Genomic DNA, 12,155 nt, shown 5'->3' on the forward strand with positions numbered 1-12,155 from the left:
AAACTCTCAAAAGTTCATAAACATTGAATTTATGATACCTGTCAAATAACGTCCACAATCACTGAATGATCTTTTGCCATAATCAGGATCAGACTTTATTCCAGATTTGAAGGGGCTGTCGTACGAAGAGCAGTTGAGTAGTTTGGGCTTGTACTCACTGCAGTACAGAAGAATAAAGGGGGATTTGATTGAGTGTAGAAAATGTCAACTGGATTGATGAAGCAAATGTTAACAAATTGTTTTCCTTCTGGAACAGTCTGGTCATATTTGTCGAGTAAGACTGGGGAGGTTCAAGACAGCGATATGGAGCTGCTACTTCTCACAGAGTGTTGTGAATCTACGGAACTCACTGCCCCAGGGTGCACTGGATCCAGAATCAATCAATGGATCAAGAGGAAGATAGATACATATCTGATCAAAAGCGGGATAAAGGGCTATGACAAAACGGCAGGGAAATGGAGTTAGGAAGAGATGGAGATCAGCCGTGATCATATAGAATGGCGGAGTGGGCTCGAAGGGCTGAATTGCCAACTCGCGCTCCAAGTTCCTAATTTCCTGCCGTTTGCAGGTTAAATTTATTGGCCAGAGAATTCAGAGACAAGACAATGACACCTGATAGTGGTCTGTACCTAACACCCTAATCTCAGCCTGATTCTCCAGTGTGCTAATGGATGAATACAGAGTCCCACATTCACTGAGACTGTTTCTGGTCTTTATTTTCCACAGCTACATCACCGGGGACAACAATGATCACAACAGAGCTTCACACAAGTACTGGACAGCCTGCATGTAAGTAATGTCTGCTCCTGCTCCTCTGTCCTATGTTCCTAAACTCTCCCCAAAAAACCCACAACAGTTAATAAACACTGAATAAATGATACTTGCCATATAATCCCCAGAATCACTGAATGATCTGCCTCCACATTCAGGGAAAGTCTTCATTCCAGATTTGAACGGGCTCTGATATGAGCAGTTGAATAGCTTGGGCTTGTACTCACTGCAATACAGAAGAATAAAGGGGGAATTGATTGAGGTATTGAAAATGCACAACGGGATTGATGAAGTAAATGTTAACCAATTGCTTCCCCTTCTAGAACAGTCTGGGACAAGTGGGCAAACTTGCAGAGTAAGAATGGGGAGGTTCAAGACAGAGATAATGAGCAGCTACTTCTCACAGAGGGTTGTGAATCTATGGAACTCACTGACCCAGGGTACCGTGCATGCAGAGTCAATGGATCAAAGAGAAAGGTAGATAAATAGAGGGTAAAAATCAGGATAAAGGGCTATGTCGGAAAGGTAAGAAAATGGAGGTGGGATGAGATGGAGATCAGCCATGATCATATAAAATGGCGGAATGGGCTCGAAGTGCTGAATTGCCAACTCACGCTCCGAATTCCTAACTTCCTAAGTTCCTGCCCTTTACAAGATAAATTTATTGGACCAGAGAATTAAGAGAAATGACAATGACACCTGATCGCCACGATACTGGTCTGCACCTAACACCCTAATCTCAGCCTGATTCTCCAGTGTGCTAATGGATGAATACAGAGTCCCACATTCACTGAGACTGTTTCTGGTCTTTATTTTCCACAGCTACATCACCGGGGACAACAATGATCACAACAGAGCTTCACACAAGTACTGGACAGCGTGCATGTAAGTAATGTCTACTCCTGCTCCTATGTCCTATGTTCATAAACTCCCCAAAAAACTTTCACCAGTTAATAAACATTGAATAAATGATACCGGCCATATAATGTCCGGAATCACTGAATGATCTCTCTCCACATTCAGGGTAAGGCTTCATTCCAGATTTGAAGGTACTCTTGCATTACGAACTGTTGAGTAGCTTGGGCTTGTACTCTCTGCAGGACTGAACAATGAGAGGGGATTAGATTGCGGGATATAAAATGATCAACGGAATTGTTAAAATAAATATTAACTGAACATTCCCCATCCCAGAAGAGTCTGGGACAATTGGACATGTTTTTAGAATTGGACGGGGAACATTGCGATATGAAGCAGCTACTTCTCACAGAGGGTTGTGAATCTATGGAACTCACTGCCCCAGGGTGCAGTGGATCCGGAATCAATCAATGGATTCAAGAGAAAGATAGATAAATATTTGATCAAAAGCAGGATAAAGAGCTGTGATGAAAAAGCAGGAAGTAATGTTAGGATGAGATGGATAAAAGCAGATTACTGCGGATGCTGGAATCTGAAACCAAAAGAGAAAATCTCAGCAGGTCTGGCAGCATCTGTGAGGAGAGAAAAGAGCTGACGTTTCCAGTCCAGCTTTTACAAAGGGCCATCTGGACTGGAAATGTCCGCTCTTTTCTCTCCTTCCAGATGCTGCCAGACCTGCTGAGATTTTCCAGCGTTTTCTCTTTAGAATGAGATGGAGATCAGCCGTGATCATATAGAATGGCGGAATGGGCTCGAAGGGCTGAATTGCCAACTCACACTCCAAGTTCCTAAGTTCTTACGTTCCTGCCTTTTGCAGGTTAAATTTATTGGACGAGGGAATTAAGAGAAAAAGCAATGTCACCAAATCTCCACGATACTGGTGTCCACCTAACACCCTAATCTCAGCCTGATTCTCCAGTGTGCTAATGGATGAATACAGAGTCCCACATTCACTGAGACTGTTTCTGGTCTTTATTTTCCACAGCTACATCACCTGAGACAACAATGATCACAACAGAGCTTCACACAAGTACTGGGCAGCCTGCATGTAAGTAATGTCTACTCCTGCTCCTCAGTCCTATGTTCATAAACTCCCCAAAAAACTCTCAAAAGTTCATAAACATTGAATTGATGATACCTGTCAAATAACGTCCACAATCACTGAATGATCTTTTGCCATAATCAGGATCAGACTTTATTCCAGATTTGAAGGGGCTGTCGTACGAAGAGCAGTTGAGTAGTTTGGGCTTGTACTCACTGCAGTACAGAAGAATAAAGGGGGATTTGATTGAGTGTAGAAAATGTCAACTGGATTGATGAAGCAAATGTTAACCAATTGTTTTCCTTCTGGAACAGTCTGGTCATATTTGTCGAGTAAGACTGGGGAGGTTCAAGACAGCGATATGGAGCTGCTACTTCTCACGGAGTGTTGTGAATCTACGGAACTCACTGCCCCAGGGTGCACTGGATCCAGAATCAATCAATGGATCAAGAGGAAGATAGATACATATCTGATCAAAAGCGGGATAAAGGGCTATGACAAAACGGCAGGGAAATGGAGTTAGGAAGAGATGGAGATCAGCCGTGATCATATAGAATGGCGGAGTGGGCTCGAAGGGCTGAATTGCCAACTCGCGCTCCAAGTTCCTAATTTCCTGCCGTTTGCAGGTTAAATTTATTGGCCAGAGAATTCAGAGACAAGACAATGACACCTGATAGTGGTCTGTACCTAACACCTTAATCTCAGCCTGATTCTCCAGTGTGCTAATGGATGAATACAGAGTCCCACATTCACTGAGACTGTTTCTGGTCTTTATTTTCCACAGCTACATCACCTGAGACAACAATGATCTCGACAGAGCTTCACACAAGTACTGGACAGCCTGCATGTAAGTAATGTCTGCTCCTGCTCCTCTGTCCTATGTTCCTAAACTCTCCCCAAAAAACCCACAACAGTTAATAAACACTGAATAAATGATACTTGCCATATAATCCCCAGAATCACTGAATGATCTGCCTCCACATTCAGGGAAAGTCTTCATTCCAGATTTGAACGGGCTCTGATATGAGCAGTTGAATAGCTTGGGCTTGTACTCACTGCAATACAGAAGAATAAAGGGGGAATTGATTGAGGTATTGAAAATGCACAACGGGATTGATGAAGTAAATGTTAACCAATTGCTTCCCCTTCTAGAACAGTCTGGGACAAGTGGGCAAACTTGCAGAGTAAGAATGGGGAGGTTCAAGACAGAGATAATGAGCAGCTACTTCTCACAGAGGGTTGTGAATCTATGGAACTCACTGCCCCAGGGTACCATGCATGCAGAGTCAATGGATCAAAGAGAAAGGTAGATAAATAGAGGGTAAAAATCAGGATAAAGGGCTATGTCGGAAAGGTAAGAAAATGGAGGTGGGATGAGATGGAGATCAGCCATGATCATATAAAATGGCGGAATGGGCTCGAAGTGCTGAATTGCCAACTCACGCTCCTAATTCCTAACTTCCTAAGTTCCTGCCCTTTACAAGATAAATTTATTGGACCAGAGAATTAAGAGAAATGACAATGACACCTGATCGCACGATACTGGTCTGCACCTAACACCCTAATCTCAGCCTGATTCTCCAGTGTGCTAATGGATGAATACAGAGTCCCACATTCACTGAGACTGTTTCTGGTCTTTATTTTCCACAGCTACATCACCTGAGACAACAATGATCACAACAGAGCTTCACACAAGTACTGGGCAACCTGCATGTAAGTAATGTCTCCTCCTGCTCCTCAGTCCTATGTTCATAAACTCCCCATAAAACTCTCAAATGTTCATAAACATTGAATTTATGATACCTGTCAAATAACGTCCACAATCACTGAATGATCTTTTGCCATAATCGGGATCAGACTTTATTCCAGATTTGAAGGGGCTGTCGTACGAAGAGCAGTTGAGTAGTTTGGGCTTGTACTCACTGCAGTACAGAAGAATAAAGGGGGATTTGATTGAGTGTAGAAAATGTCAACTGGATTGATGAAGCAAATGTTAACCAATTGTTTTCCTTCTGGAACAGTCTGGTCATATTTGTCGAGTAAGACTGGGGAGGTTCAAGACAGCGATATGGAGCAGCTACTTCTCACAGAGTGTTGTGAATCTACGGAACTCACTGCCCCAGGGTGCACTGGATCCAGAATCAATCAATGGATCAAGAGGAAGATAGATACATATCTGATCAAAAGCGGGATAAAGGGCTATGACAAAACGGCAGGGAAATGGAGTTAGGAAGAGATGGAGATCAGCCGTGATCATATAGAATGGCGGAGTGGGCTCGAAGGGCTGAATTGCCAACTCGCGCTCCAAGTTCCTAATTTCCTGCCGTTTGCAGGTTAAATTTATTGGCCAGAGAATTCAGAGACAAGACAATGACACCTGATAGTGGTCTGTACCTAACACCCTAATCTCAGCCTGATTCTCCAGTGTGCTAATGGATGAATACAGAGTCCCACATTCACTGAGACTGTTTCTGGTCTTTATTTTCCACAGCTACATCACCTGAGACAACAATGATCTCAACAGAGCTTCACACAAGTACTGGACAGCCTGCATGTAAGTAATGTCTGCTCCTGCTCCTCTGTCCTATGTTCCTAAACTCTCCCCAAAAACCCCACAACAGTTAATAAACACTGAATAAATGATACTTGCCATATAATCCCCAGAATCACTGAATGATCTGCCTCCACATTCAGGGAAAGTCTTCATTCCAGATTTGAACGGGCTCTGATATGAGCAGTTGAATAGCTTGGGCTTGTACTCACTGCAATACAGAAGAATAAAGGGGGAATTGATTGAGGTATTGAAAATGCACAACGGGATTGATGAAGTAAATGTTAACCAATTGCTTCCCCTTCTAGAACAGTCTGGGACAAGTGGGCAAACTTGTAGAGTAAGAATGTGGAGGTTCAAGACAGAGATAATGAGCAGCTACTTCTCACAGAGGGTTGTGAATCTATGGAACTCACTGCCCCAGGGTACCGTGCATGCAGAGTCAATGGATCAAAGAGAAAGGTAGATAAATAGAGGGTAAAAATCAGGATAAAGGGCTATGTCGGAAAGGTAAGAAAATGGAGGTGGGATGAGATGGAGATCAGCCATGATCATATAAAATGGCGGAATGGGCTCGAAGTGCTGAATTGCCAACTCACGCTCCTAATTCCTAACTTCCTAAGTTCCTGCCCTTTACACGATAAATTTATTGGACCAGAGAATTAAGAGAAATGACAATGACACCTGATCGCCACGATACTGGTCTGCACCTAACACCCTAATCTCAGCCTGATTCTCCAGTGTGCTAATGGATGAATACAGAGTCCCACATTCACTGAGACTGTTTCTGGTCTTTATTTTCCACAGCTACATCACCGGGGACAACAATGATCACAACAGAGCTTCACACAAGTACTGGACAGCGTGCATGTAAGTAATGTCTACTCCTGCTCCTATGTCCTATGTTCATAAACTCCCCAAAAAACTTTCACCAGTTAATAAACATTGAATAAATGATACCGGCCATATAATGTCCGGAATCACTGAATGATCTCTCTCCACATTCAGGGTAAGGCTTCATTCCAGATTTGAAGGTACTCTTGCATTACGAACTGTTGAGTAGCTTGGGCTTGTACTCTCTGCAGGACTGAACAATGAGAGGGGATTAGATTGCGGGATATAAAATGATCAACGGAATTGTTAAAATAAATATTAACTGAACATTCCCCATCCCAGAAGAGTCTGGGACAATTGGACATGTTTTTAGAATTGGACGGGGAACATAGCGATATGAAGCAGCTACTTCTCACAGAGGGTTGTGAATCTATGGAACTCACTGCCCCAGGGTGCAGTGGATCCGGAATCAATCAATGGATTCAAGAGAAAGATAGATAAATATTTGATCAAAAGCAGGATAAAGGGCTGTGATGAAAAAGCAGGAAGTAATGTTAGGATGAGATGGATAAAAGCAGATGACTGCGGATGCTGGAATCTGAAACCAAAAGAGAAAATCTCAGCAGGTCTGGCAGCATCTGTGAGGAGAGAAAAGAGCTGACGTTTCCAGTCCAGCTTTTACAAAGGGCCATCTGGACTGGAAATGTCCGCTCTTTTCCCTCCTTCCAGATGCTGCCAGACCTGCTGAGATTTTCCAGCGTTTTCTCTTTAGAATGAGATGGAGATCAGCCATGATCATATAGAATGGCGGAATGGGCTCGAAGGGCTGAATTGCCAACTCACACTCCAAGTTCCTAAGTTCTTACGTTCCTGCCTTTTGCAGGTTAAATTTATTGGACGAGGGAATTAAGAGAAAAAGCAATGTCACCAAATCTCCACGATACTGGTGTCCACCTAACACCCTAATCTCAGCCTGATTCTCCAGTGTGCTAATGGATGAATACAGAGTCCCACATTCACTGAGACTGTTTCTGGTCTTTATTTTCCACAGCTACATCACCTGAGACAACAATGATCACAACAGAGCTTCACACAAGTACTGGGCAGCCTGCATGTAAGTAATGTCTACTCCTGCTCCTCAGTCCTATGTTCATAAACTCCCCAAAAAACTCTCAAAAGTTCATAAACATTGAATTTATGATACCTGTCAAATAACGTCCACAATCACTGAATGATCTTTTGCCATAATCAGGATCAGACTTTATTCCAGATTTGAAGGGGCTGTCGTACGAAGAGCAGTTGAGTAGTTTGGGCTTGTACTCACTGCAGTACAGAAGAATAAAGGGGGATTTGATTGAGTGTAGAAAATGTCAACTGGATTGATGAAGCAAATGTTAACCAATTGTTTTCCTTCTGGAACAGTCTGGTCATATTTGTCGAGTAAGACTGGGGAGGTTCAAGACAGCGATATGGAGCTGCTACTTCTCACAGAGTGTTGTGAATCTACGGAACTCACTGCCCCAGGGTGCACTGGATCCAGAATCAATCAATGGATCAAGAGGAAGATAGATACATATCTGATCAAAAGCGGGATAAAGGGCTATGACAAAACGGCAGGGAAATGGAGTTAGGAAGAGATGGAGATCAGCCGTGATCATATAGAATGGCGGAGTGGGCTCGAAGGGCTGAATTGCCAACTCGCGCTCCAAGTTCCTAATTTCCTGCCGTTTGCAGGTTAAATTTATTGGCCAGAGAATTCAGAGACAAGACAATGACACCTGATAGTGGTCTGTACCTAACACCCTAATCTCAGCCTGATTCTCCAGTGTGCTAATGGATGAATACAGAGTCCCACATTCACTGAGACTGTTTCTGGTCTTTATTTTCCACAGCTACATCACCTGAGACAACAATGATCTCAACAGAGCTTCACACAAGTACTGGACAGCCTGCATGTAAGTAATGTCTGCTCCTGCTCCTCTGTCCTATGTTCCTAAACTCTCCCCAAAAAACCCACAACAGTTAATAAACACTGAATAAATGATACTTGCCATATAATCCCCAGAATCACTGAATGATCTGCCTCCACATTCAGGGAAAGTCTTCATTCCAGATTTGAACGGGCTCTGATATGAGCAGTTGAATAGCTTGGGCTTGTACTCACTGCAATACAGAAGAATAAAGGGGGATTTGATTGAGGTATTGAAAATGCACAACGGGATTGATGAAGTAAATGTTAACCAATTGCTTCCCCTTCTAGAACAGTCTGGGACAAGTGGGCAAACTTGTAGAGTAAGAATGGGGAGGTTCAAGACAGAGATAATGAGCAGCTACTTCTCACAGAGGGTTGTGAATCTATGGAACTCACTGCCCCAGGGTACCGTGCATGCAGAGTCAATGGATCAAAGAGAAAGGTAGATAAATAGAGGGTAAAAATCAGGATAAAGGGCTATGTCGGAAAGGTAAGAAAATGGAGGTGGGATGAGATGGAGATCAGCCATGATCATATAAAATGGCGGAATGGGCTCGAAGTGCTGAATTGCCAACTCACGCTCCTAATTCCTAACTTCCTAAGTTCCTGCCCTTTACAAGATAAATTTATTGGACCAGAGAATTAAGAGAAATGACAATGACACCTGATCGCCACGATACTGGTCTGCACCTAACACCCTAATCTCAGCCTGATTCTCCAGTGTGCTAATGGATGAATACAGAGTCCCACATTCACTGAGACTGTTTCTGGTCTTTATTTTCCACAGCTACATCACCGGGGACAACAATGATCACAACAGAGCTTCACACAAGTACTGGACAGCGTGCATGTAAGTAATGTCTACTCCTGCTCCTATGTCCTATGTTCATAAACTCCCCAAAAAACTTTCACCAGTTAATAAACATTGAATAAATGATACCGGCCATATAATGTCCGGAATCACTGAATGATCTCTCTCCACATTCAGGGTAAGGCTTCATTCCAGATTTGAAGGTACTCTTGCATTACGAACTGTTGAGTAGCTTGGGCTTGTACTCTCTGCAGGACTGAACAATGAGAGGGGATTAGATTGCGGGATATAAAATGATCAACGGAATTGTTAAAATAAATATTAACTGAACATTCCCCATCCCAGAAGAGTCTGGGACAATTGGACATGTTTTTAGAATTGGACGGGGAACATAGCGATATGAAGCAGCTACTTCTCACAGAGGGTTGTGAATCTATGGAACTCACTGCCCCAGGGTGCAGTGGATCCGGAATCAATCAATGGATTCAAGAGAAAGATAGATAAATATTTGATCAAAAGCAGGATAAAGGGCTGTGATGAAAAAGCAGGAAGTAATGTTAGGATGAGATGGATAAAAGCAGATGACTGCGGATGCTGGAATCTGAAACCAAAAGAGAAAATCTCAGCAGGTCTGGCAGCATCTGTGAGGAGAGAAAAGAGCTGACGTTTCCAGTCCAGCTTTTACAAAGGGCCATCTGGACTGGAAATGTCCGCTCTTTTCTCTCCTTCCAGATGCTGCCAGACCTGCTGAGATTTTCCAGCGTTTTCTCTTTAGAATGAGATGGAGATCAGCCATGATCATATAGAATGGCGGAATGGGCTCGAAGGGCTGAATTGCCAACTCACACTCCAAGTTCCTAAGTTCTTACGTTCCTGCCTTTTGCAGGTTAAATTTATTGGACGAGGGAATTAAGAGAAAAAGCAATGTCACCAAATCTCCACGATACTGGTGTCCACCTAACACCCTCATCTCAGCCTGATTCTCCAGTGTGCTAATGGATGAATACAGAGTCCCACATTCACTGAGACTGTTTCTGGTCTTTATTTTCCACAGCTACATCACCTGAGACAACAATGATCACAACAGAGCTTCACACAAGTACTGGGCAGCCTGCATGTAAGTAATGTCTACTCCTGCTCCTCAGTCCTATGTTCATAAACTCCCCAAAAAACTCTCAAAAGTTCATAAACATTGAATTTATGATACCTGTCAAATAACGTCCACAATCACTGAATGATCTTTTGCCATAATCAGGATCAGACTTTATTCCAGATTTGAAGGGGCTGTCGTACGAAGAGCAGTTGAGTAGTTTGGGCTTGTACTCACTGCAGTACAGAAGAATAAAGGGGGATTTGATTGAGTGTAGAAAATGTCAACTGGATTGATGAAGCAAATGTTAACCAATTGTTTTCCTTCTGGAACAGTCTGGTCATATTTGTCGAGTAAGACTGGGGAGGTTCAAGACAGCGATATGGAGCTGCTACTTCTCACAGAGTGTTGTGAATCTACGGAACTCACTGCCCCAGGGTGCACTGGATCCAGAATCAATCAATGGATCAAGAGGAAGATAGATACATATCTGATCAAAAGCGGGATAAAGGGCTATGACAAAACGGCAGGGAAATGGAGTTAGGAAGAGATGGAGATCAGCCGTGATCATATAGAATGGCGGAGTGGGCTCGAAGGGCTGAATTGCCAACTCGCGCTCCAAGTTCCTAATTTCCTGCCGTTTGCAGGTTAAATTTATTGGCCAGAGAATTCAGAGACAAGACAATGACACCTGATAGTGGTCTGTACCTAACACCCTAATCTCAGCCTGATTCTCCAGTGTGCTAATGGATGAATACAGAGTCCCACATTCACTGAGACTGTTTCTGGTCTTTATTTTCCACAGCTACATCACCTGAGACAACAATGATCTCAACAGAGCTTCACACAAGTACTGGACAGCCTGCATGTAAGTAATGTCTGCTCCTGCTCCTCTGTCCTATGTTCCTAAACTCTCCCCAAAAAACCCACAACAGTTAATAAACACTGAATAAATGATACTTGCCATATAATCCCCAGAATCACTGAATGATCTGCCTCCACATTCAGGGAAAGTCTTCATTCCAGATTTGAACGGGCTCTGATATGAGCAGTTGAATAGCTTGGGCTTGTACTCACTGCAATACAGAAGAATAAAGGGGGAATTGATTGAGGTATTGAAAATGCACAACGGGATTGATGAAGTAAATGTTAACCAATTGCTTCCCCTTCTAGAACAGTCTGGGACAAGTGGGCAAACTTGCAGAGTAAGAATGGGGAGGTTCAAGACAGAGATAATGAGCAGCTACTTCTCACAGAGGGTTGTGAATCTATGGAACTCACTGCCCCAGGGTACCGTGCATGCAGAGTCAATGGATCAAAGAGAAAGGTAGATAAATAGAGGGTAAAAATCAGGATAAAGGGCTATGTCGGAAAGGTAAGAAAATGGAGGTGGGATGAGATGGAGATCAGCCATGATCATATAAAATGGCGGAATGGGCTCGAAGTGCTGAATTGCCAACTCACGCTCCTAATTCCTAACTTCCTAAGTTCCTGCCCTTTACACGATAAATTTATTGGACCAGAGAATTAAGAGAAATGACAATGACACCTGATCGCCACGATACTGGTCTGCACCTAACACCCTAATCTCAGCCTGATTCTCCAGTGTGCTAATGGATGAATACAGAGTCCCACATTCACTGAGACTGTTTCTGGTCTTTATTTTCCACAGCTACATCACCGGGGACAACAATGATCACAACAGAGCTTCACACAAGTACTGGACAGCGTGCATGTAAGTAATGTCTACTCCTGCTCCTATGTCCTATGTTCATAAACTCCCCAAAAAACTTTCACCAGTTAATAAACATTGAATAAATGATACCGGCCATATAATGTCCGGAATCACTGAATGATCTCTCTCCACATTCAGGGTAAGGCTTCATTCCAGATTTGAAGGTACTCTTGCATTACGAACTGTTGAGTAGCTTGGGCTTGTACTCTCTGCAGGACTGAACAATGAGAGGGGATTAGATTGCGGGATATAAAATGATCAACGGAATTGTTAAAATAAATATTAACTGAACATTCCCCATCCCAGAAGAGTCTGGGACAATTGGACATGTTTTTAGAATTGGACGGGGAACATAGCGATATGAAGCAGCTACTTCTCACAGAGGGTTGTGAATCTATGGAACTCACTGCCCCAGGGTGCAGTGGATCCGGAAT

Source organism: Mustelus asterias, chromosome 1 (assembly GCF_964213995.1).
Source record: "Mustelus asterias chromosome 1, sMusAst1.hap1.1, whole genome shotgun sequence".
NCBI lineage: Eukaryota > Metazoa > Chordata > Chondrichthyes > Carcharhiniformes > Triakidae > Mustelus > Mustelus asterias.